Genomic DNA, 26,467 nt, shown 5'->3' with positions numbered 1-26,467 from the left:
TTTCTTAAGATTTATTTATTTATTTGAAAGGCAGAGTTACAGAGACAGAGAGAGGGAGAGAGAAAAATCTTCCATCTGCTGATTTACCCCCCAAATGACCTCAAGAGCTGGGGCTGTGCCAGGCTGAAGCCAGAGGCTTCTTCCAGGTCTTCCACATGGGTGCAGGGGCCCAATCACTTGGGCCATCCTCCACTGGCCACCCAAGCCCTTCCAAGCAGCACCATCTAAGACCAGGGCTCTAAAGCTCTCCTGGGAGAGAAGGCAAAGCTCTGGCTGTGGTGAAGACAGCACACCAGTGAAGACAGCGCCAAGAACTCCAGGGACAAAGTAGAAGAGAGTGTGGGCAAGGGGTTGGGAGCCACAGGATACACTCAGCACATGTTGGAGCTCCAACGGAAAAAGGGAAATTGCCAACTAAAGAGCAAGGCATATATCTTGGCTGATGCCCTGTGCCCAAGGTAAGCAACATTCTGCAAAGTTATTTCTCCTTAGGGCATTCCAGGGATATCTTCATGAAATAACCAAAAGTTCTTTAATGAAAAGTGAAAAAATGCTCATTTCTCATTCCTTAGGTGTTTCCTGTCAACCAGTCTTCTTAGGGAAGGATTTTGGGTTTGCTTTTTGATGTGTTCCATCTGTTGCAGGGAAGGCAAATGCAAACCCAGAAGCTATTCCCTAAAGGTTTGGTTTCCTTGCTGTTGGGTTCTCTTTGGGAGAAGAAGACCTACAAACTCTCTGTATAGTTTCTTCTTGAAAAGACTCATTGAAGACAAAGATTTTCAAGTTGTTGTCCTGCTCCAGGCTTGCGTTGTGAAATCAAGACTGTAAGCACTTACTACTGAGATTGTACTGAAATAATAGGGGCTGGTTGCTTCTAGCAAAGGTTCTTGTTTCTTTGATTTTTTTTTTAAGATTTGCTTATTTTATTTTTGAGGTAGAGCTACAGGGGTGGGGTGGAGGAGGGAGAGACCGTGAGAGAGTTGTTCCATGGCCTGGCTCACTCCCCAAATGGCCACAAAGGCCTGAGCTGGTCCAGTCTGAAGCCAGGAGCCAGGAGTTTCCTCTGGGTTGGCCAAGTGGGTGCAGGGGCCCAAGTAACTGGTCATCTTCCACTGCCTTCCCAGGCATATCAGCTGGTAGCTGGACTAGAAGGGCAGTTGTCCACGCTCAAAGCTGCCTTCATATGAGATGTGGGCCCACAACACCAGCCCCTGCGTTTTTACTCAGTTTACTGTCCATGCTACAGGTCACAGAGAATTGTGTGCTTCTCACTACATTTTGAGGACAGAGGTCTAGGAGAAAGTCTGCTCTATCTTTTTCTCTTCTCTTTTTTCCCCCTGCTGTGCAAATATCATCACTGAAAGAGGAAGAATTCTATCAATGTCTCTTGTTAGGACTCTTCTATGAAGAAGGTTCATGCTTGGGATACTTCTAGGCTGGTGACCTGAGCACATTCACATTCCTTGTCATCTCTAGCCAAAGGCTAGAAGCCCCTGGGTACTTTGAAAACTACTAATGCTCCAAACCCACCTGAAGCCACTTCAAACTGAGATTGCTAGGAACAGAAACCAGTCATTCGTGGTAGTTATAGGCTCTCCACGTGATTACAACATGATAGCACGATTAGAAGCTACTGCATACACCTGGTCTAATTCCCACCCTTCTCTGATTCCTTGTCTCTCCCATGATGGGTGTCTTGCCCATGCAAGCAGAACATCTTCAGTCTTCCTCTGCACAGTCTCACATGTGTCACTCTCTGTCATAATTGGACCTTCTGTGGCAAGGATTTATCCATTTCTATGTAGATCTTTAAAAGGTGGCCCCTGCGTTCCCTTTTCCCCAAGCCTTATTCACTACAAAATCAACTAGCTGGGCTTTCAGATACCTGCACCTGTCAATCATAGGTAAATGCTCTGCACAGGGTTCCTGTGTGCTGTAGGATTGGCAGAAAACCCCAGGGACTTCCAGCTCTCTGAGCCATCAGGCAAAATGACTCCAGTAAGCTGACAATTCTCCCCCTCATTAGGGACTTTGGGAGCAAAAACAAACCATGGGCCTGAGAGAGCAAAAGAAAGCCTAGGTGATGGAGGCCTCTACCTAATGGATCTCATGCAGAGCTGGATACTGAGGTGGGCTTGCAACAGTAGGAGTTCAGGAAATGCTGTATCTGGTGCACAAGGGACAGGCTGAAGATAGTTTGAGACTTTTAAATATTTCCACTAAGCTGAAGATATTTTTGTGTTTCGTTTTTCTCCTCAGTCAGAGTCTAGTACAATGAGGAGATAGGATATTATAATTTGAATACAGTAAATTTGTATTTTATCAAAGACCAACATGAATCATCCTTGCTTCATCTTTTAGCACATTTTTTTTCAGCAGTTTGAAAAAAAAGTATTTTACTCATTTCTTTCTGAAAGACTACTGACTCCTGAGGCGGTGGGGTGAAGGCCGTGCGGCTGTCCCCGCGGCTGCCCGACCTCCCAACGCACCGCGCGGCTCCCGCTCGCCTCTCCGTGGAGTCCCGGGCGCTGGAGCGCAACAGCGTCGCTCTGCAAGGCCGGCGGCAGCCCGGGACACGCGGGCCGGGGAAGGGGCAATCCCTGTACTTCTGAATCTGTAGTCTCTGTGGCGCAATCGGTTAGCGCGTTCGGCTGTTAACCGGAAGGTTGGTGGTTCCAGCCCACCCAGGGACGGCTGCCTTCACTTTTAACCCACCTGCTAAATCAGTCAAATACCCTCATTTCTGACACCATCAGAGGCCCCCTTCCCCTGCATCGCCAACTAGGCACCAAATGTTAGGGAAAGAGGCACAGAAGTGAGAGGAGGCAGCCAGACCCAATTTGTTCAGAGAAAAGAAATCCCAGAGGTCGGTTGGTCGACCAGCTGCCTGCATATACAGGATGGACCACGTGGCAGAAGGCCCTGACCCCCAGGGGCCAGACCTTTTGAAGAAAGACTGGGGCTGGGGGTGGGAGTAGTGAACAGCAAGCAAAGGGGATTCAAGGAACTGGGTGAGGCTATGCGAACCTGCAAAAGAATGCAGGATGGGGCCTGCACCGCGCCTCACTAGGCTAATCCTCCGGGTTCTAGTCCCGGTTGGGGCGCCGGATTCTGTCCCGGTTGCCCCTCTTCCAGGCCAGCTCTCTGCTCTGGCCAGGGACTGCAGTGGAGGATGGCCCAAGTGCTTGGGCCCTCTACCCTATGGGAGAACAGGAGAAGTACCTGGCTCCTGCCATTGGATCAGCGCCGTGCGCCGGCTTCAGCGGCCACCGGAGGGTGAACCAACGGCAGAGGAAGACCTTTCTCTCTGTCTCTCTCTCAAAATTGTCTTTTTCATTTCTCTATGTTGATTCTGTCCTTTGGTTTCCTTTCTTTTGCGTCTGCTGCTGCTACTTTCTCCTCTGATCAGAACTTTACTTACCTACCCCTACCAGTTAGGTCACCTTCTAAGAACCACTAAGGCAACACTTTGAGGTTGGCCATTGGAGACAGCAGTAGAAACAAGCAACCTGAATGAATTTCTGATGTTTCGCTATGGAGATCTGTCATACAGTTGGAAAGAACCTTTTTTGAGTTGCTTCAGGTAAAGTTAGACATTTTGATATTGATAGTTTTGTGAAAGTCTTCTATTAAAATACTTCTGTGTGGGTGCGTTTGTTAGCTTTGACTCAACACTACAATAAACCAATTTAAAACAATGGCTGTTTTTGGGGATACTCTCAGGAGTGACCACTTTGAATACAGTGGTGGTAGGTGCATTGGTGGTTCAGTGGTAGAATTCTCGCCTCCCACGCGGGAGACCTGGGTTCGATTCCTGGCCAATGTAGGTATGTCTTTTGCATTTTTGGGATCTTTACACTTCTCTGCAAAATTGCACTGCATAGGCTGGTGCTAGGACCCTTGTCTAGGCGATCCTGAACTGATGACAAGAGTCCATGAAGCAGCAACACAATCTTAGTGGGATCTCAAAGTTACTACACTCAATAAGAGCGTAGGAGAGTTTTTGCAGTTTGGAATGTTGGTTCTTGGAGCCACTGCCACTACCACCTAGGCTCCTGGACGGTCCAGGTGCATCAATCATTCCAGAATCAAATGTCACTAAGTCCCTGGGATTGCACAGAAAACTGCATTGGGTTCCCCACTCTGACAACTGACATAGGTCAGGCAAGAAATTCTGTGATGTAGGAGGCAGGTCTGTGGGGTCTGTAGGAGATCAGGGTCACACAGGTTCACTGCTAGACAACCCAAGGGAACAGTCACAGAATCTTTGCAAAGCGTCTTGAGAGGCGGCTCTTCACTCCTGATGTTGAAAGTCCTTCTGAAGAGCCCAGATTTCCATCCTAAAGGTTTCAGTGCAGCCCACAGACTGAGACCATGTGCCCAGATTGCACTAGGGATTTTCAAAAACTTGATTCTTGTTTGAATTTCTTTTTCTGAAGATGAACTTTTCCTTCCACTGACTTGTCTTTGGCAATCCAACATAAAGCTGGACATCTTTGAAACACAGGAAGCCCCAGGCTTACCAGACCTCTAGGCTAGCAGGCTGATTCAGGTAAGCACCAGGAAGACACTTCCCCCACACCCTGGTGTGGGAGGGGCCTTGGATGAGAGTGTGCTGCAGATGGTGATCTCCACGTGCTGGTTCAGTGAATGCTGACGTCCATCAGCGACAAACATAAGGCAGAGCCCCACAGTTTCCATACTGGGCGTCAGCCGGCTCTTGACATATTCCTGTTAAATTTTCCTGCAGACTTTCCAAAGCTCACTCTTTACTGCACTATAGTGACGGAGTTTAAGCCACATACCTAGTTGTGTAGCGTGGGGTATGTTGCTTGTGGGACTTGTCAAGTGACAGGCGCCGCCGGGTGGGAAATGGAAATGACAACAGCAGGCCCAGAGGGAGAGTTGGGAAGAGCATGGGAGCATAAAACGACCCTTCCCTGACCGGGAATCGAACCCGGGCCGCGGCGGTGAAAGCGCCGAATCCTAGCCACTAGACCACCAGGGACACACAGCAAGCAGTGTCTGGTCTGTTTCCCTAGCAGCAGCGGCTGCGTTGGACACGCGCGTCGCAGAAGAACTAATCCATGTTACCACACCAGCGCCTCGTCCCGCCTTCAGGGAAGCCCTGGGAGGCCGGCCCCTGCAGATTCCCGCCAAAGGGCGAACTGCACCGGACGCACCAGGAGCCCTGTCCCGCAGGCAGCCTGGCGTCCCGGCTGAGCTCAGAAACCACGCAGCCTTGCGGAGCAGACAGCGGGCCTCCGGGGAGGTGTGTACAGGCGCCAGGGTACCCGGGGGTGGCCGGCGGGAGGGAGACCCGAAGGCGCCCCGGGTACAGGGAGCTGAGTTGAGCCGCTACGAGCTCCGACGACAACGCCCACAGAAGCAGGGACACAGACGCCCGAGGGAATCTCTCCCAAGCAAGGGCCTTGAGATCCACAAAGACCACCACGAGCCCGTCCCCCAAACCCTGCCGCCCCTGAGTGTTTCCATCTCAGCTGGAGCTCGGTCCCCATCCTCCCCACGCTCAGAACAATCCCAAACACGAGGGCTCTGACGCCGGGGCGTTCCTCGACTCCACATCTAACCCGCCAGGAGCGCGTGTGTTCCTGTGGCTCGAGGACGGGCCTTGCTGTCACCCGCTCCTTCCTCCTGGTGACGGAGTTCAAGCAAGCGGCGCGGACCAAGGCGAGCAGACCCATGTCCCTCGCGCCCCCTGGGAGTGGCACTGGGCTGTCCTTGCGCGCCTTCGTCGGCTCTGTCCTCCGCTTCAGCCTCTGCCAGGCCTGCTCAGGGCCCAGGGACCGTGGCGGGTACCCGGCAGCTCCCCGGGCGTCCCGAGGAGGAGCTCCAGCGGCTCCTTCGGGGACGTGCGGGGACGCGGCGAGGCGCAGGCGTGCGGGGCCGCAGGAGTGCGGGATCCCCAGAGGCTGGCGCCCGTGCTGCTCCCGCAGGAGAACGGACACTGCCCCCTTTGTTGCGCAGGACCGTAACGTGTTCGTGGAAACGCGGGCTTTGTTATCCTGTGTGGATGGGGAAGTGACCGATGGCGGCGGGAAGGGGACGAGAAAGGCACCACATTGTCTCATGAAGATACCAGGGCACAGGCTTCATCTGCATGGCTTTCGGGGAAATATTTTAGCAGGTACTACCGCGGTTGGTTTCCGTAGTGTAGTGGTTATCACGTTCGCCTCACACGCGAAAGGTCCCCGGTTCGAAACCGGGCGGAAACAGAGTTCTTTTCCTGAAGCCAGGAGAATAAGAGCAGAGTGAGGAGGAGAAGCGGCTGTGTCCACGTGTCCACGCAGCTCACATCAACCAGACCTCGTTTCTCTTCTCCCGTGCTGGCCATTGTCACCCCGCTCCGGCCAGGTTTACAAGAGGGAAATGCTTTCAGGTTTTCTTTCCTTTCTTTCTCACTTTCTCTCTCTACATTTTTCTCTTCTTTTAAATATTTCTTTGATTATTTATTTGAAATACAGGGTTAGAGAAAGATGGAGACACAGAGAGACGTCTTCCTTCTGCTGCTTCACTCCCCAAATGGCCTCAACAGCTGAAGCTGAGACAATGCACAGCCAGGTGCCAGGAGCTTTTTCCAAATCCCCAGGTGGGTGCAGGGGCCCAAGGACTTGGCCATCCTCCACTACTATCCAGGGAAGCAGCTGGGACATGAACCGGAGCCTATGGGGAAGCCAGCGCCGCACCCCACAGTGTAGGCTCTTCAGGTTTCTTACAGTGAATCTTCTCCATAGGTCTCAGTCCTCTGCCTAAGCTGACACTGAACCAGTGCTTTCTGGTTTGTGAGCTCCAGAGGGGAGCTGAGGAGGGGCCTGCTTGTCTTCCCATCCTATGGGAGCACAGCGGCAGAACCCACTGATTGGTGGAGAGAACCTGAATTTAAATCCGCATCTGGATCTCAAACCAAGCTGATACTGTCAATATTCCTCAGGCACCCCGGTTGAAAGTGTATATTTACATTAACCCACCCTTAGCCTAGAGGATCCTCAGGACACTGTGAGGGTTGCACGCCCCCTCTGAAGGTGCAGGCAGCCGACAGTTTAAAACTGGAAATCCAGCGTGTGCTGAGTGCGTCCTGTGGCACCCAACCCCTTGCCCACCCTCTCTTCTGCTTTGTCCCTGGAGTTCTTGGTGCTGTCTTCACTGGTGTGCAGTCTTCACCACAGCCAGAGCTTTCCTTATCTCCCAGGAGAGCTTTAGAGCCCTGGTCTTAGATGGTGCTGCTTGGAAGGGCTTGGGTGGCCAGTGGAGGATGGCCCAAGTGATTGGCCCCTGTACCCACGTGGGAGACCCGGAAGAAGCTCCTGGCTTCAGCCTGGCACAACCCCAGCTCTTGAGGTCATTTAGGGGATAAATCAGCAGATGGAAGATTTCTCTCTCTCTCTCTCTCTCTCTCTCCCTCTCTCAGTCTCTGTAACTCTGCCTTTCAAATAAATAAATAAATCTTTAAAAAAATAAATCTGTTGCTTGACAGCTATAGTCCCATAATAACTTCACCACACACTGGCAAGATGAGATGTGAACAGCTCCGCACTGCTGCAGGCTCAAATGCCAGGAAATGCCAGCCTCTCCAGGATAATGGACAATCAGTAGACACTCGCAGACTAGTTTTCCTGTCACACACCATCAAACAGAGAATGCATCTCTGTCAATCACCACCTAACAGAGATCACCCCAGAAGTTCACTTGAAACATGACACTCAGAAACCCCCAGCGATGCCCCTGGTGGGAGAAATCACGATGCAAAAATGAAAGAAAGAACAAAAGCCTTGGTCCAGGACCCAGGTTCAGCATGCAGGAGTCAAGAGCTCTGTTTCTGCGCATGGGAGAAACAGAAGAACCAAGGAATTATGAGCCCATAGCGCTAGGGGCCAGGTCGGCCTGTCGGGTGCAGGTTCCTTTGGCTCCAGTGATGCATCTCACATGGACAGAGCCCCAGCAAACATGTGGCAAGGAATACTATGGAGAGAGTTATCTGCATGCTCACTGACCATGGTATAGCAGAAGAAGAAGCATTGGCTTCTCATCACTTCCTGTGGAAGCCAAAGCAAGATCTCTGAAGATATAAAGGAAAGCAGGAGAAATAATTGCTCTGATCTCATAATGATACCTGCATGGACACAACCATTTTACTATTGCTCACTCATTTTGCAAGCTTAGAGGGGGGGTTAGATGCCTACAATTATGGGTTAGCTACATATATTACAGTACAGAGATGCTATGCATGTCTACACTGAATAGAAAACCGAATTAGATTGCTTTGAATACATGGTACTGGCAGAAAACTTAACTAAAAAGTGAGTTTTGAATTAATTCAGAGCAATATTTGGAGTTCAAGAAACAAATCCCTAGGAAGATATTTATTTCAGCCATGGAAGACCAGCATTCCATATGGGGTTCAGTGACTTTCCTACTTGTTCTTCCATCAAAAGCTCAGGAAACGTTGGGACCAAATTTTAGAAATGATACACATAACTTGATATATCTCATGAACATAATGGGCATAATTACCCAGGGGTGGGGGGAAGCCAGGTACAAAAAAGTACACAAGGGCACTTCAAAAACTTCATGGAAAATGAAATTAAAACATTTGCTTTGGTGAAAAAATTTTTTAAATCCAAGCATTTTTTTTCATGATATGATTTTTTTTGGTGAACTTTGTGAAGACTGCTCATCTGAATGGATTTCCAAAAAAAAAAAAAAAAGTTACAGCCAAGGAAACTTATCTTTGACTGCCATTTTCCAGTATATTTTGAGTACCCTTGTACAATCATTGACATGAATTTTAAAAGGCAATTGTGAGGCCGGCGCCGCGGCTCACTAGGCTAATCCTCCGCCTAGCGGCGCCGGCACACCGGGTTCTAGTCCCGGTCGGGGCGCCGGATTCTGTCCCGGTTGCCCCTCTTCCAGGCCAGCTCTCTGCTATGGCCAGGGAGTGCAGTGGAGGATGGCCCAGGTGCTTGGGCCCTGCACCCCATGGGAGACCAGGAAAAGCACCTGGCTCCTGGCTCCTGCCATCGGATCAGCGCGGTGCGCCGGCCGCAGCGCGCCGGCCGCGGCGGCCATTGGAGGGTGAACCAACGGCAAAGGAAGACCTTTCTCTCTGTCTCTCTCTCTCACTGTCCACTCTGCCTGTCAAAAAAAAAAAAAAAAAGGCAATTGTGAGCTCTGGTGATAAGACTCAGAATAGTGATTAACTAAGAGAGAGAGAGGAAGGAATGGCTTGGAAAGGGGCTCCACACACCTTTCTTGAATCATAGTAATCTTCTATAACTTGACCTGGATGCTGACTGCATTTATCAGAATTAAACATACCGCAATACTCACTTCTTTTTAAAAGTGCTGTACCGTAGTGCAGTAATTTACAATGTGTACTGCAGTGCAATAATTTATTGTTCCCATAAAAACTAGGATACAGGGAGTGGAGACAAGCCAGTCTGGACCACGGCTTTTTATTTTAAACTCATTCAACTCATTTTATTCTAAACTCATTCAGTTCATTCTAAACTCAATCTGGCTTCGTGTAAAAAAAAAACAGAAGAAGAAGAAGAAGAAGAAGAAGAAGAAGAAGAAGAAGAAGAAGAAGAAGAAGAAGAAGAAGAAGAAGAAGAAGAAGAAGAAGAAGAAGAAGTCTGACTGGTATTTGAAATAGCTCTCCCATCTCCCTGGGTGAGACCCCAGTGGATAAGAGTGGCCATCAGAGAAGGATGTACTTTTCTCTGGAGGGAGGAGAGAACTCCCACTTTGCGTATGGCCCTGTCTGAACACTGATGGCGTTTGCAGAACTCAGAAGGCTTCCATGGCCTAGGCAGCTCATGTCAAGGGCCTCAGGTGATCACTGACGTCACATGTAAGAATGTTAATTGTTAAATTAACAACAGGAGTCACTGTGTACTAACTTCCCATGTAGGATCTCTGTTCTCAAAAGAACTACAGTATTAACATTAATGGTAAAACTTGATCCCAAAGATTTGCTTTGTTCTATTGTGATATTACGCATCATAAGTTCTAGTTATGTCTAAGTGTCAAACTCCATTGCCTGTGTGTTTAGGTATTTCTTTAAAGTTTATTAGGTGCCTCAAATGTAAAATCTTGTGAAATTCCTAGCTCGTATGTTTTAACATAGGGTTAGATATTAAAAGACAGCCGAGGAGATTTCTCAAAATGGCAAAATTCTGTGGACTTGGGACTCCAAGATTTGGATCCCGAGCTTTCTCATGTAGCTTTAAAGATGCCCTGATGCAGTCTCCGTACGGAAAAGGGTAGCTGCAAAAGTTGTTCCAGAGAACTAAGGAGTTTCTAACTAAAGCTCCGGTATTGGGAATTGCTGATGACAGGACTCTATGGAATTGGAATTCCAAAATTCAGATTCCAAGCTTTCACATACAGCTTTGAAGAGGCCCTGATGCAGACTTTGTACTGAAAAGGGTAGCTACAAAAGTTGCTATGGATTCCAGGATCTGGATTCTAAGCCTTGTGTTTGCTTAAAAGCCTCTGAAACAGACACTGTGCTGGACAGGGGAGCCGCCAAGGTGTTCCAAGGAATCAAGGAGTTTGTGACAAAAACTGCAACATTAGGAATTCCTGAGCAAGCCATTCTTCAGATCCTCTTCAGATCCGTTTCAGTGTACATGACAGGGACCTTACCAGGTGCTGTTGAGCACGACCACCTCCATGAAATTAGCATTAAACTTCTACCTCTTAAGTCTTCACAGGTGAATGTGAATGACATGACTGACTGTTCCTAGAAGCCAACCTTAAGCCTTAAGTACTGCAAAGCAAAAGGGATAAGTAAAACTTTTGCCTTTGTCTCCTTAAGGCAAACATGCTGTCCCTGCCTTTCTTAGTTATCTCTGGGGACTGTTATTGACGATAAAGCTACCTAATGCTTTACTCTATTGTAATTCTCTATACTCAAGCTAAATGGGTGTATAATCTACATAAGGATAGCCTATCACTACCCACTATCTGGGAATCTATAAGCTATGTTGTTTTCATCTAAAGGGGCACCCACCTACAATTGGTTTTGCTTATACTAATTAACAACTTATGTTTCAGAACTCGACTCCTGGGAGTAACTGACCATGCAGGGGACACAGACCTTGGCAATGACTGAGACTGCTCCAGCTCACAAAGCAAATTTGTTAGATAGGATAGACAGAGACTTCCAGACCCTGGATAGGCCAGGGCCTGCGCTACGCCCCTCAATAAGCAGGAAGCAGTTACAGAAGAGATGATTCAAAGTCCATCCACTCTCCTTAGGATTAAAGGGATGGAGTCCCTGAGGGGGGAATGAAGTAGGCAGGCATATAGGTTAAAATTCTTTAGGTTTGTGAGCTGGAAGACCACGCCTTTGCCACGCCCCTGTGTGACCTCACGCCCTGATACCTTCACCAAGCCCCTGTGTGACCTCATGCCCCTACCTGGCCACACCTGGGTGCCCACCAGCCAATTAGGTTAATTAACCACTCCCCGTTGGAAGTGGGTTAAAAGACTGGGACACGGTGTGTCCAGGCCCCTTCTCTTCTTCCCTGGCCTCTTCCCAGGCGGGGGCTTGCTATAGCTCTGAGCCTCCAGGCTTCCTGGCCTAGATGCTCCTCCACGTGGCTGGTTCCTTGTGCGCGGTATGAACCCAGATTTCTCTCTCTTAAAAAAAGCTCTTATGCACCTTTCGCACTAAACAAAAGCAAAAAACAAAAAACAAAAACAAACAAACAAACAAACAAAAAACGCCTCTCCCAGGAGAACGGCTACAGCCACATTATTTCATTGGTGGAAGCGCCTGCTGCGGGGTCCTTGAGAGGCAGCAGTTCACCGTTGGGGGTATTTCCCGTCCAGTTGTGACAAAGAGCAGGTCCAAGTTTCCTTCTTTGACGCGACCTGCTCCGGGTTTGTGCACGGTGAGGTTTACTCCTCTTCGGATCCCTTTGAGCCAGGGACTCCCTCCGCGCCAGTGGCTGCAGGAGTCCAAGCCGAGCGACACCGGTCCCTTTGCTAGCTGTGGCTGGAAGGCGTCGCGGTGTCCCGGGCTCGAATTGCAGACCTCCAGGCTGGAGAAGCTTGCTGGCAACCATTGTGCCGCCTATCATTTTGCGACTTCAAAAATAAAGCGAAATACTCTCTTCGCTGCCTCCTTCTTGGACGGGTAGAGATCCTCGAGCGTTTCTCTCCCATGCGCGTCTCCGCTTCTTCCTCCCGCTTTTTCCACACAGTCACGATTCCCACGCCTGGGATCTGGCCGGTGCTTCCCCGCAGGCCTCCTGGGAGGTCTCCTTGTCTCAGCGACGCCTCTGCTTTCTTTGGCTCCTTTTCCAGCGTCTGCTTTTGGCGCGGTCACTCACCCGCACCAGTCGCACCGACCTCACGGACTCCGCCGAGGGCAGCCGGGCGGAGCGCGGAGTGGGAAGCGCCGGCACGGAGCCCACGGGCGCGCTCTGACCCCGTGGGCCCCAGCACGGCTCCCGCGGACTCGGTGGCGGACTCGGGCGTCCCTGGCGCGCTGTTTCCGAAGCAGGCGAGGGGTAAGGCGGGGCCAAGGCCACTTGGCAGCCCTTCTGGTGTCAGGGTTTCTAACGGGACAGACGCGACAGGGTCCCAAACACTCCCGAAGCTTGGAGTTTGCAGTTATCTTGCAGCGAGGAGGCCAAACCTAGGCTTTCAGTGAATGCCTAGTGTATTCTGAAACCGGAAACATGATACTTCCCGTGTCTCTGTGGCGCAATCGGTTAGCGTGTTCGCCTGTTAAGGCGTCAAAGAAGGTTGGTGCTTCGAGCCCACCCAGGGACTAGTCAAGCTTTACTTGTAAAAGGAGGGTTAGTGCGTTTGTGGTCATTGTTACAAATATGTTACTGAAAAGAAGACAACAACCTCCTAACCTGGGTGTCTTGTCCACCAGATAGTACAATCTTAGCGCAATCTTTGTCAACTTGCCATTCAGAAACATCTCTCTAAGCATGCTCCACATAAAGACCATGGCCCCTTTTCACTTGTGCCTAACATAAGAAAACTATCACGATCCACAAACCAAGAGGCTATTCTTCCCATTAGCATCCTGTAACTTCAATGCTATTGTTAAGTTGATACATCTTATGTGGTAGGAGTAAGGAGATGAGCAAGAGAGACTAACAGTGAGAGAGAGAGAGAGAGAGAGAGAGAGAGAAAGGAAGAAATACTTGTAACTATTACATGCTTGTTTCTGCAACTGGTCTCATACAAGTCTGGTATTTGTAACTGCCTTCTTTCACTCAGTTCCATGTTCCTTTGCTCTCTGCAAGCACCTCAGCTGGTCTTTGTTATTCACCTGGTGTGTGTGGGTGGGGGCGGGGTGGGGGTACATGAACCTGCATTCCTGAAGTATCTGGATCATTAACAATCCTGTCTGAATTGAGCTGGTTTGGTTTTCCACTGACTTATCTCAGGACACGGTTGCTCTAAGAGATGTCTAAGAGATGTCCAAGGGATCTCCTGTGCTTAGACATAACTCTTCCTTGCCTCCACCATGGATGGAGAAGCAGTTCAACTTGCCCTTGGCAATCAGGGTCCACCAACCTAGACAGCACGGTAGCTTCCTTTTTTGCTTGTGGATTCAGAGGCATGAGACGCCCAAAGTGGCTGAGTGGCAGTCTTAATGTTCGATAGAATCATTGTCTGTTGATGGGTACATTCCTCCCTTCTGAACTAAGACTTCCAGACCAGAAGAATGTGAAGGCAAAGGTAGAGAAAGCCAACTATTGCTGATGTATTACTAGCAGTAATAATGAGTGGTGCCACTTCCATTTCCACTCCTTGGTCCCTGGACCTGTGAATCCTGGCTATGGGAGAAACAGCACCTCCTGGTGAATTGGCTGCCTGGAGAACCTTGTCCCACATAGCTGGCATGGTAACTGAGGCTTCAAGAGGTCATTCCACTGTTCTAATCAGACCAGAGGCTTCAGGATGTGAGAGAATGTGGTGAAATCAATGAATTCCATGAGCCTAGGCCCACGGCTGCAACTCATTTGCTACAGAGTGAGTTCCTTGACCAGAAGCCACGCCATCGTCACCACACTGTGAGTAAGGCATTCTGAAAGTCCATCCATCCAATGTTACGACTCCTTCACTATAATCCTATACCCTTAATATCAATTTCCACATATATCTCATGTGTTTCTGTCTTTGTAAATTGGAAGAGTCACGTAGCTCTTTTGGAATATACTGCACCTCCTTAGGGGTTTAGAAGACAAATGTGGGTGAGTCCATGAGGACTCCATATTCTATTCTGAGGCCATTGCCTCAGAGGAGAGCACTGAAGGCTCCCCAGGCAGAGTTGAGTGAATCTCCTTCAATGCGTGTTGAAAGGCTCCTTTACTGGCAAGGAGAACACAGCAAAATTTAGAGCTTTGATGCCTCCGTCTTCACCTGGCTTTTCTCACATGTGCCGCTTTCACTTCCCATGATTCCAGCCCTTCTCTATCGACTCCCTCACTTAACAGTGGACACCGTGCAAGTTGGGTGCCAGAGTCCAGCTCCAGCCAGTCCAGCATTTCCTGAAGGTGTGAGAGGCGCTGGCACAGGAAGAAATGAGAGACACACTCACAGCAAGGCTGAAGGCATGGCTCTAGCTTTCAGGTACCAGACTTATCTTCATAGCATAAATCACATGTGATTCTTTCTTCTTACAATAGCAAGTCTGTTGTCCATTTTCTTAGAACCATTGACCTTGTATTTTATGGTGCCTCTAGATTCTATGTCTACATCTAGTTACAGTTTCTTTGATTTTCCGGGGGCATATTTAGAGCATGGGTTACAATCACAGACAGGTGCGAGACAATGGGCTGCCCACACAAGCCAAGACCTGGAGTGCTGTCCAGCTATGCAGAAACTGGCTACACAAGCTAGAATAGTACCTGCCTAATCTAATGTTTACCAGAAGCCCCAAGTTCAAAGCAGGCCCTTTTTAAAATGTATACCCTCTTTTGTAGTTCTCTCTGTAACTCTTTATTTTCTTTATTGCACTTAAAATTAGAAATGCAGCAATCCTTAGCAGAACCACCAGGAAGCTCTAGCTTTCTTATGCAGAGTGTAGTTCCCATCAAATCTAAAACCACCAAGAGGACCACAGCTGTCATTCTCACGCCTTGCTGAGACACCTTCTGCTGTGACCTTGTCAGCCAGCCTAAGTTGCCTTGGCCTCACCAGTTGGCAATTCAGTTTGCTTTGTTACTCAGCCCCTCTTCTCAGGATGTGTGGTTTCCCCCAGTCTCAGCTCTCAGGCTACAGGGGATAGAGGTTCTTTCAGGGAAGAGAAAGGAAATTTTAGGTTGCTTATCTTCGGTCAGGAGGTCTACATGTTCTTCCTCAACATTTGACTGTTGTTTAAAGATAAACACTTTGTTTTCTTTTATTAAAGATGCAATTTTCAGGCCAACACCTGTTGACACACACACTGCGGGGGATGCGGACCCATTCTCAGAACAGCATTGAACTTACGGAGGCAGAGATGGCGGCCCAGGCCAAGAAATCTGGTTCAGGGTGTCTGTGCCCCAGGCCCTCGGGTGCACCCCCTGGCTCCGCGGCTCCTCTCCTGCCACAGGGAGGCGGCTCAGCGCTCAGCCCAAGGTGCACTCTGTGATCGAGGACCTGGGTGTTCTTGAAGTTTTCAGGGACCGTCCAGGAGTGTAGGTGGTAGTGGCAGTGGCTCCAAGAACCAACATTCCAAACTGCAAAAACTCTCCTACGCTCTTATTGAGTGTAGTAACTTTGAGATCCCACTAAGATTGTGTTGCTGCTTCATGGACTCTTGTCATCAGTTCAGGATCGCCTAGACAAGGGTCCTAGCACCAGCCTATGCAGTGCAATTTTGCAGAGAAGTGTAAAGATCCCAAAAATGCAAAAGACATACCTACATTGGCCAGGAATCGAACCCAGGTCTCCCGCGTGGGAGGCGAGAATTCTACCACTGAACCACCAATGCACCTACCACCACTGTATTCAAAGTGGTCACTCCTGAGAGTATCCCCAAAAACAGCCATTGTTTTAAATTGGTTTATTGTAGTGTTGAGTCAAAGCTAACAAACGCACCCACACAGAAGTATTTTAATAGAAGACTTTCACAAAACTATCAATATCAAAATGTCTAACTTTACCTGAAGCAACTCAAAAAAGGTTCTTTCCAACTCTATGACAGATCTCCATAGTGAAACATCAGAAATTCATTCAGGTTGCTTGTTTCTACTGCTGTCTCCAATGGCCAACCTCAAAGTGTTGCCTTAGTGGTTCTTAGAAGGTGACCTAACTGGTAGGGGTAGGTAAGTAAAGTTCTGATCAGAGGAGAAAGTAGCAGCAGCAGACGCAAAAGAAAGGAAACCAAAGGACAGAATCAACATAGAGAAATGAAGAAGTCAATTTTGGTTCATGGAATTGTACTTTGTAGCATGTATGTTTTTTTTTTTTTGTAAAAGTAATAACCAATCTTATGATAAAAACATGGTGTCTATTTTATATGATGTTTAAAGCATGTACAGGGATGTGTGATATAAAAAGATCAACAACTCTTGAGGTCAATGTTGATTTCTTTGGGAATATCCAATTTCCTCAATTAGTATGCTTTAATTTATCAGCTATGTAAGGACGTGGCTATTTTTTTTAAAACATTTATTTAGTAAATATAAATATCCAAAGTACAGTTTATGGATTACAATGGCTCTCCCCCCCCCCGCCATAACTTCCCTTCCACCCGCACCCCTCCCATCTCCCGCTCCCTCTCTCATTCCATTCACATCAAGATTCATTTTCAATTATCTTTATATACAGAAGATCGATTTAGTATATATTAAATAGAGATTTCATCAGTTTGCACCCACACAGAACATAAAGTGTAAAATACTGTTTGAGTACTAGTTGTAGCATCAATTCACATTGGACAACACATTAAGGACAGAGATCCCACATGAGGAGTACGTACACAGTGACTCCTGTTGTTCACTTAACAACTTGACACTCTTGCTTATGGCGTCAGAAATCTCCCTAGGCTCTAGTCATGAGTTTCCAAGGCTATGGAAGCCTCTTGAGGTCGCTGACTTTGATCTTATTTAGACAAGGTCATAGTCAAAGTGGAAGTTCTCTCCTCCCTTTAGAGAAAGGTACCTCCTTCTTTGATGGCCCATTCCTTCTACTGGGATCTCAGTCGCAGAGATCTTTTATTTTAAAGAAATGTTGATGGTTGAAATGTTAACATATTGGTCTTTTGATGAAGTTCAAATAGTTGAGAGTTCTGTACCCAGTTCTCCCTGGGGAAAGGAAGATGAGGAGAAGAACCTGGAGAGTTGTTGTTCCCCAAGTCAGGTCTGGGAGTCCTGACGGCTTTGGAGGACAGGAGCCGTGACAGGGGATCGTGCTTCTCTCACTGAGAGGCCATGCAAGGTCCACGCTGGGTCAGAACTTAGGGCTCAGCAAGGGAATCAACCTTCACTTTGAGCTTGCATAGCCTTGGTTTTATTTGTCCTCTGTCCATCACCCAAGACACACACCAGGTCTGGCCAATACACCTTCAAATACCACCTCTATATGCCAACAACATCTATATTTATTCTCACAAACCTGCACTTCCTACTCTCAACTTCCAATTCTCAGCTCAATGTTGCATGCATCTTAGAGTCTCTGTTAAATCTCTGCATCACGTCAAATGCTAATGCTCAACACAGCAGACAGTTCCCTGTCAGCGTCACGACATCACTCCGCACAGCAATACTCTATGATCAGACCCAAGAACAGCACCTCCTGAAGAGCGGGGTATCACCTGAGGGCTTGAATTAGTCACTACAATCTATGTGTACCCCTGCTGAGTACATTTGCTTACTCCCAAGCCAAATCTTGCTGTACTCTTTGGATACACTTTCTCATTCTCACAACATAAATTGTTTCCAGTTTAATGTAAAAAGGGCATAAGTTTATTGAATACAAGCTTACTGCCACTTTTTGCAACTACTTTCCACCTATCATCTCTTACTTCCACTAATAAAAGCAGATGAAAAATTGCCTTCCCTTCAGCCAGTCTATTCCATGCCATCCACTTCCACACTGGACCCTGTGTGAACCGTCCACATCTGAAATCTGGACACAACTGCAGCCTGAATCCATGTAGTATCCCTGTTTTCATCAGTTAAGTCATTAGCACCTTATCTGCCTCTTGCTTCCCACTTGCTCATCATTCTAGTATCTCCTGCCAGCACTCACATTTAAGGACAACGAACTACTTGACCTAAGAAACTAAGGAGATGATGAACTTTGCAGAGTCCTGTCATTGAATCCCTTAGTGAGCTATTTTAATGCGGGCTGCCACTAGCAGAGTGCCAGCTGATTCGGTTCCTTGGCAGGGCACTCTTCCTGGCTTGCAGACCACCGTCTTATTCCTCTTCTAAGTCTAATTACCTCTCCCAGGCCCCACATCCAAATGCCCTCATCCTGGTGACTTGGGGTCCAGTGAACCAAACTGAAGGTGATAGACATCAAGTAAGTAACACCAGCACCTGTGCTACAGGATCGGCTGGTTTTCGGTTTGTTGTTCCCAGACCAGGATAAAATGCCTAACAGGTCCCACAAAAACACCGCTCCTTATTTTCCACCCAGTTGTGAACTGGGGACCTTTCACGTGTGAGGCGAACATGATAACCATTTCACTACAGAAACCAGGCAGGGAGAGGGCTTTGGGATTTGCCTCAGAAAACCTGACATCTGCCATCTTCAACTATCAACACTTTCTAATCTACTAAGGTCAACAGCATTTCCAAACTCAAAAAAAAAAAAAAAAAAGTCCCAGGAAGCATCCCTGATTCCTCAGGCAAGGAGCTTGCAGCTCTGGTTGGGTCCCGGCTTAGGGTCCCTTGGAGGCCCCACTCTTGGCTTTGGCACCCCACATTTCCCAATTTGAAATTGTACAGTCTATTTTTTCTCAGACTTCTATGTACTCTTTACTGAAGGGTTGTGCTTGATAATGAAAGAATTATGAGAAATAGAAGTTGCATCCTTGGACTAAAAGAAAAAAAAAAAACCTTATGGAATAGATCTAAGTTTACTGAACCAAGCAAGAGTTTGAAATGGACTTTGAGCACACCAAAACTGCCTGAGAATCCAATTCTGACCATATAAGAAAATAACTTTGAGGACAAATTTCACTTTTCATTTCCAGTGCAAATAAAAATATATTTTCAATGTCTACCAACACTCTAGCCACTAGGGCTTTTTGTTATCTGCTTTAGATGATACTGGCAAAGAGGATGTGATTATTGGTGGGATGGCAGCAAAATCCAACAATGCAGGGAATCTACCTGAAAAGATTCAAAAGAAGGCTTTGATTCCCATAGGGTTATGCCACCAATTTCTGAGTTAACATGTTTAAAGGTGTGTGTGTGGGGGGGGGGCAGTGCTGTGGCATAGCTGGTAAAGTCGCTGCCTGCAGTGCTAGTATCCCATATGGGCACTGGTTCAAGTCCTGGCTGATCCACTTCCAATCCAGTTATCTGCTACGGCCTGGGAAAGCAGTCGAAGATGGTCCAAGTGCTTGGGCCTCTACACCCACATGGGAGACCTAAAGGAGGCTCTTGGCTTCAGCTTGGTGTAGCTCCGGCCATTGGGGCCATCTGGGGAGTGAACCTTCTCTCTGCCTCTGCCTCTCTGTAACTCTGCCTTTCAAAATAAATAAAAATAAATCTTTTGAAAGGCAGAGTTACAGAGAGAGGTAGAGAGACAGACAGAGAGAGAGAAAGTCTTCCATCCGCTGGTTCACTCCCCAGATGGCTCTCTAGCCTCCTCCTCTGGTCTCCTTTCTCTTCTCTCCTGCTCACTCTCTCCTCTCATCTCTCTCTTTCCTCACTAGCTCTTCTCCTCTCTTGTCTCTCTCACACTCGCCTTCTCCCTCTTTTTTCCCTCCTTCACCCCACCCCTTTGGTCTGCTGGGTTTTAGGTCAAGTGCCTAAGCCCCACGTGGCCAACTGAATATGACACCATGGGCCTAAGGTGTTCTTAGGAAAAATGCAACTGTAACTGTAAAAAGACACTGAGCTTGAAGGAATTTCTCTTTGAATCTAGGAAGAACACTACCTTTGAAAATATCGCTTTGTAACTTGCTAAACTTATTTTGAATTTATTTTAACAGGTTTCCGGGTAATCAGTACTCAATGAAACAAAAATGGGTAATTAGTACTTGTTCTAGATGAATGCAATTTTAACTTTAATTGAATTCAATAGCAATATTTAATATCAGCATCTTAAGTCATTTAGGTGTAACTGCTAATTTAAATTGGATAAAGGCAAATGAGATAAATGTGTCTAAATGTAAACTTTTGTATACTCAGCATGTTATATTCTATAAAAAAAGTTTGGGTCAGTTTATAAACTGTCTATGAAAAGAGTTCAACATTGCTTGGAGAAACTCAGGCTGAAATTTGATGTATTACCTTCATCTTAATCTGACATTTTTAACAGGTTATTTAGAAATGTAGATCAAGGAAATTGGCAGATGGAAAACATCACAAGTACAGAAGTGTGCATTTGGTATCGAAGGTTAAAAGGAAAGAGTGATTTTGAAGAAAGAATAGGGCAGGAAACTAATTCTATTCTGAAGGGCTCTCCAAGGTGCACAATTTGATTTTTAGATTAGAGATGGGACTTGAGCACCCCCTTGACTTGCATCCTCTGGTCTGCTTTAACAAAAACCAGGAGAAAAAGAAAGCCAGGCATCAGAAATGGAAAGATAGGTGGCAGGCCTATGAATAGCTGTTCTGTACAGTGATCTGCCCTCAAGGAGTCCCAACAGGCCAGTCCACTGCTGTGGCTTTCAATGTGGTAAGCCTGGGCCTCAGCAGAAGTCAGCTTAGGAAGAGCCCTGGCAGCTCTGCCAGCCAAGAGTTGGATCACTGGAAATGGACCTGCCCTGGAGTCGAAGGACTTCAGGTCCGAGCCACAGATCTTATTGGCTCTAAGCTGAAAAGCGCTTCACTCAGCCCAGCTTCCAAGGTGACCACCACTGCTGAGAAGAGATGGCCAAGTAGCGTCAGCAACATCTCAGGCAGAACTGTAAGTTTCCTGTTAGAGATGCCACCTGCCTTCACTTGGCCAGCTCTCCTCCCAGGCCAGGTAGGTAATGCAAGTCAACAGGGTGCCTTCCCCAAGGAGCTTCACACCTCCCTTAGGATGTACCCCACATGAAGAGACAGACAGATCCGGGCCTCTTAACTTACAAGGCCTAAAGCCCACCAGATTATTATCAAGCCCCTTCTGTCAGGTTCTATTTGCCTCTCAATCAGCAAACTGAGTTGTGGCTTAGACAGCACCTTTCTTGAGTCCTCTAATAATGACTCTGTCCTTTGTTCTAGACCCTGTCTATCCCACTTGGGTCTCATTCCTTTGTAATCATAACCTCTACTCTAACATCAATGGCTCTACTCCCAACCTGTGTGTACTGATGGTCCTCTCCTCCACTTAATGTCATATGATTATTCAGAATTTCTCTACAGACAAACCCCTCTACCTGCAAAAGTTGAGTGGCCTTTCTCCCGATCTCGGCTGGGATCAGATTTAAACCAGTCCATCAAACAATCCTTACAAGGGTCCAGAGACCCCCTCATTTCCTCTCCTTTATGAAATCCTCTCATTACTTTGTTAATGCCACTCTCAGTATCATTGGTTGCTATTCTCACCCTGACTTGTATTCTGCAGTGTCTGTTTAAGTGTTTACAGCAGCTGATAATGGAATGAACCAAGGCCTTCAGCAACCAGGCGCTCAACCAGATGATTCTCCATCCATACATGCCTGTCCCTGCGGAGCCCCAAGATAACCCCCAGCAGGCCCCTGTAGACGATGTCCATGGTCAGCAGGAAGTAGACAGACAGACTCTTCGTCGCCCCCTTTCCTATCATCACAAGGTCAGGATGGTAGCTTTGGGATCCACATGGAAGGAAGGCCTATACTTCCGGGAATGGAAGGTTCCTACCTGTACTTCCGTGGGGGGGGGGGGAGTCCTTGTCAAGGTCCCTGAGGATGCCTAAAGGTCAACCAATGAGGATCAGACCTGCCTCAACCTTTAACCCCCATGCCCTGAATCTATGAAAGGAGCCCTCCCCATCTCTGATGCACGACTTCTCTGGCCCCCAGTCTGTTGCTCTGTTGGGACCAGGGAACCTTGCCTGGGATTGGAACCCCATAAAAGCCTGTGAATTAATTGATTCATCTGCCTGGGAAGATTTGTTATGCGCCGGACACCTTGCACCAAGAAGTCTTCTTGCCATGCTCTGAAACTTGCTAGAACCTTGGCTTATATCTTTTTATCCTCTGCTCTTCCAAACTCCTTTACATCTGTAAACCTGGGGAGACTTCAGACACTGGGGACATGACAAGGGAAATCGTGTCACAGTACACATTTTTGGGATCATGGGAACACCTTGTAGTTAAATGATTTCAAGGCTAGACTGGCAGGGCAACTGCCCTCCTGTAACTGTTCCTTATCTCTCTCAAGAATGAGTTGTGGCTTAACTGATAAAGCCGCTGTCTGCAATGTTGGCATCCCATAAGGGTGCCCGACCCATCCTGGCTGCTCCACTCTCTGCTAATGGCCTGGGTAAAACAGCACAAGATGACCCAGTGCTTTGGCCCCTGTGAACCCATGGGAGACCTGGAAGAAGCTCCTGGCTTCTGGCTCCTGGCTTTGGCTTGGCCCAGCCCTGGCTGTTGTCACCATTAGGGAGTGAACCAGTGGATGGAAGATCCCTCTCCTTTTGTAATGCTGACTTTCAAATAAATAAATAAGTCTCTAAAAATGAAAGAAAGGAAGCAAGCCAGCTTTTGTAAACTCCATCTGCAAACTCAACAGAGACATCACTTCCCTTTGGTTGTTTTACACACTTAGAAGCTGGCTCCCAGCAACTTTTACTGCTATTTCACCTCATCCCTGGTGAATGCCAGAGCTTCAGTTTTGAGCTTACTCTACATCCTCTGGAAGTTGTCACTTCAGATTTCTCTTTGGAGGAAAACTAAGTGTTCAAGATGAACTTTTTAAGGAGTTTACCACAACACACCCTGAGAGAAACGATAAGTTCAATTATTTGAGTTGATTTCAATCAGCAGTAATACTGTCCATTTTAGCACAATTCTCAGTTTTTCCCCTGTGCCCTGATAGACAAGGCCACGGACTTGAAAGAGGACACCCTCCAGGAGGACAAGAATAAATAAGAATCTGAGGAGGAGAAGTAGACAGCTAGGGAGGAAATGGGACAGGAAATTGAGGACTACAGGATGGCTCAAGTCATGTCTTTTGTGTGTGTGTGTGTGTGTGTGTGTGTGGCTGAATAATCAGGTCAGTGCAAATGCCTAATCTGATATGTGAGTAGGAAGGAACAGTGTGTGTGTGTGTGTGTACACAAGAAAGCACTATGGTAGCAAAGATCCAGTTTGCTAAAGTACACTGATTTAAGTCTTTATGAGATGGTGCTATTGTTCTACTTTTAGCATATTTGTAGTGATACTGTTAGACCAAAACACTTGAGACCAAGGATTCTTTGAGCCTTAGCAAGAAAAGGACTGGGTCCTTGGACAAATTTCCCAGCCCCCAGGGTTAAGGCTGATCATTGGAAATAAGTCCACTGGACTAAGAACCATTTTTGTAAAAAAAAAAAAAAAAAAATTACAGTGGTTACAGATAAGAGATGAGATAGGTTATATTAAGCAGGGTAAGTTTTGGGGTAGGAGGCCAATCCATAAAAAGTAGTTGTGGTTTCTGGATCGGTTGAGGTTCACTGTCTTGAAAGTGTATACAAAAGCAGGAGGCAGTGGCTCCTATGGGATGTTCCTATGGGATCATAGGAAGAGAATGTGGTGAGGCTGTAGATTTTGAAACCCTAACCAGCACTGAGCTTCCTGTTACATGAGAAGCAGCCCTTCTTTCCTCGTTTGAGGCGGTTTATTTGCATTTTCCTGTAAAACCTGTAAGGATGTCCCCTGAATAATTGTCTTAGAGGGGCCTACTGCTCCCCTTCAGGACCTGGCACCACCAGGGATCATGGCTCTGGGCTGCAAATGAGATGCAAATTGCAGCAAGCCCTAGAGGGAAAAGTACAAAGAATATAGTGAGCTATGAGAAAGTGAAAATACAATGAGTAGAACCGCAAGCTTGTGCCAGTTTACGTGGAGAGAAAGTGTGAGTGATGGCTCTATGAGTCCAGAGGGAGTAGATCCAAGGAGGAAGAAATGTAACAGTGAATAAGACTGCATGAAAATTATCAGTGTAGATGCAGTAAGTAGGGTTGTGGAACCTAGCAGTGTTTCAAGTACTTGCTCACAGAGGACACAGTCTGTACAGCCGCAGGGTAATAAGCACCTACTCTTCAACGAAGCACAGCCAGGGCAGAGCGCGAACGCAGTGCCCCACTACCACAAATTTCACAGTCGAGTTTCCCGCATGTGGGGAAATCGCAGAGGTCAGCACTCCCTCAGTACAATGGGAGAACCTCGCCCTGGGAAAACCACCTGCCTGATCCTGGTGTCTCCCCTGCCAGGTAAGTATGAGGGCCAAACGCTCCACCCCAGCACAGCCTCACATGCCCCGCACTCTACACACGCGCTCACTTTGCGCCCCTCAACCTCCCCCGCCCCGGGCCCTCTTCGCCCTCACGCACGCACAGCGCACGTATGTGCCGCCAGCGGTCCCGTGCTTTCTCCCACAGCACGGGAAAGCGGTCGTGAATCTACAGCAGGTCCCGGACCAGCAGCCCCTGCGTTGCGTTGCTCTATCTACAGAGCCCCGCCCACCCCGCGCCCAGCAGCAGAACCACCAGCGCGCCCTCCAAGAGCTGAGTGACAGCTGTGCCCGTCCCGTCCCTCCCTCCCCGACCCACGCGGGCGCCGCGGGGAGACCCGATCCTTCTCCATGCATTACACCTGCTTTGATAAGCCTGAGGAGCATCTACTCTTTGAACTGGAGAAAAATCAGGGGAGAGCGAGCACACAGTCCCCACTACCACACTTTCTGCAGTCGAGTTTCCCCCATATGGGGAAGTTGCAGGGGTTAGCACTGCCGCAGTGAAATGGACGAGCCTCGCCCTGGGAGCACGGTTACCAGAGATTGGCAGGGTTCTTGTCTGGGCCCAAGCAAGAAATCAGGCGTGAGACAGAGAGTAAGTGGAAAGCAAAACAGCAAGGTTTATTAGGGCAGGGCCAAAGTAAGAATGGATGGGCACCTCTCCAGACAGACCCTGAGAGAGAGTGCCCAGTCAGTCCCTCAGACTGGGGGAGAGTGAGGTTACATGGTTGAGTGGAGAGAGTACACCTGGGCAGGCCAGGTGGGTGGCTCAGCTGCCAGGCAGAGGGTTGAGGCCAGGGGCTCTGAAGGAGATGGGCCTTGCCTTGCTGCCTCTGCTCTTCCTGGAACAAAGGACTTTTTGGATGTAAATGCGAAAAGTTCCTATCTGAGTTTTGCTTCTGAAGTTCTCAGAAACAGCAGGAAGCCTGGCTGCCATTGCCCTGCTTAGAGGAAGGATGGGCAGGACACTCTGGAAGATCCCTAGGATGTTTGAAGTGCACATACTGGGCTGCACCTGGAAGGTGATCAGGCAGAAGGGGCGGGGACCCCCACCTGGCAGGTTACTGTGTAGAGGGAGCAGGGCAGGATGCAAATACTGGGCTGCCCCTGGCAGGTTATTGGGATGACTTTGAGATGCATATGCTGGACCTACATGTCAACTCTTTAGGCCTTTGTCACACACACATAAGCTCATATGTGACTTCCTACCTACAGAACCACCTGCGTGATCATGGAGTCTCCCCTGCCAGGTAAGTATGAGTTCCGCCCCTTCTGTCCCAGCACAGCCTCACACAACTCTCTGTGCACACACACAGTGAGTTCCTCCTGCTTCCTGGGCTCTCCTTGCACTGATCCTCAGATCCCAGCGAGTTTCCTGAAACAGGCTGTGATGTGACCTTTTTGTCGCCCGGGACTTGGGCGTACTTCCTTAACCAGAGCCTGAGCAGCTGACCCCGATGGCCCCAGCTGCATGGTCGCTGTCCCCTCTGCGTTTTTCAGGCAGCACCCGTCGCCCATCCCACTTTCTGCCCGCGTCAGCGCCTTCCTCTCCCGAGTGGAATGATGGTGGCATAGCTGCTTCAAATGGGTTGCGACCTAGGCGGCTGGGCCCACGTACTTGGGCAATCTTCCCCTGCTATTCGCAGGCCACAAGTAGAGACCTGGATCATAAATGGAGCAGAGGGCACCTAGACCAGCACCCATATGGACGCCGGCAATGCAAGCAGCCCCAAAATCGTTGTTGCTGTGTCAGCAGATATGTGTTCTCTTTGTGAGAAGACTCACTGGAAATACTGTTTCTCGACCTGGTCTTTGGCTAGAATGTCGTATTCAGAAAAGCTCACGGGCCCAGGCTTGGCCAGTTTTGAAGAACGGAAGTTGACTTGATTGGACCAAGA

General features: G+C 48.2%; 6 non-coding genes across 6 annotated transcripts; 3 read left to right on the top strand and 3 right to left on the bottom strand.

Moving 5' to 3' along the window:
* The first annotated feature begins 2,619 nt into the window (after positions 1-2,619).
* TRNAN-GUU (transfer RNA asparagine (anticodon GUU)) lies at positions 2,620-2,693 on the top strand. Its single transcript has one exon. It is a non-coding gene; the product is annotated as a tRNA-Asn (tRNA).
* A 1,062-nt stretch (positions 2,694-3,755) lies between these two features.
* TRNAG-CCC (transfer RNA glycine (anticodon CCC)) lies at positions 3,756-3,826 on the top strand. The gene has a single exon. It is a non-coding gene; the product is annotated as a tRNA-Gly (tRNA).
* A 1,110-nt stretch (positions 3,827-4,936) lies between these two features.
* Positions 4,937-5,008, bottom strand: TRNAE-UUC (transfer RNA glutamic acid (anticodon UUC)). The gene has a single exon. It is a non-coding gene; the product is annotated as a tRNA-Glu (tRNA).
* A 1,155-nt stretch (positions 5,009-6,163) lies between these two features.
* On the top strand, positions 6,164-6,236 carry TRNAV-CAC (transfer RNA valine (anticodon CAC)). The gene has a single exon. It is a non-coding gene; the product is annotated as a tRNA-Val (tRNA).
* Positions 6,237-15,902: 9,666 nt separating this feature from the next.
* On the bottom strand, positions 15,903-15,973 carry TRNAG-CCC (transfer RNA glycine (anticodon CCC)). Its single transcript has one exon. It is a non-coding gene; the product is annotated as a tRNA-Gly (tRNA).
* An 8,417-nt stretch (positions 15,974-24,390) lies between these two features.
* On the bottom strand, positions 24,391-24,554 carry LOC149125534 (U1 spliceosomal RNA). The gene has a single exon (XR_016211454.1). It is a non-coding gene; the product is annotated as a U1 spliceosomal RNA (small nuclear RNA).
* Positions 24,555-26,467: the final 1,913 nt, after the last annotated feature.

The sequence above is a fragment of the Oryctolagus cuniculus genome, chromosome 7 (assembly GCF_051225735.1).
Source record: "Oryctolagus cuniculus isolate XC-2025 breed Fujian yellow rabbit chromosome 7, ASM5122573v1, whole genome shotgun sequence".
NCBI lineage: Eukaryota > Metazoa > Chordata > Mammalia > Lagomorpha > Leporidae > Oryctolagus > Oryctolagus cuniculus.
The sequence above is the reverse complement of the archived record's forward strand: the minus strand, read 5'-3'. Positions and strand labels throughout refer to the sequence as shown.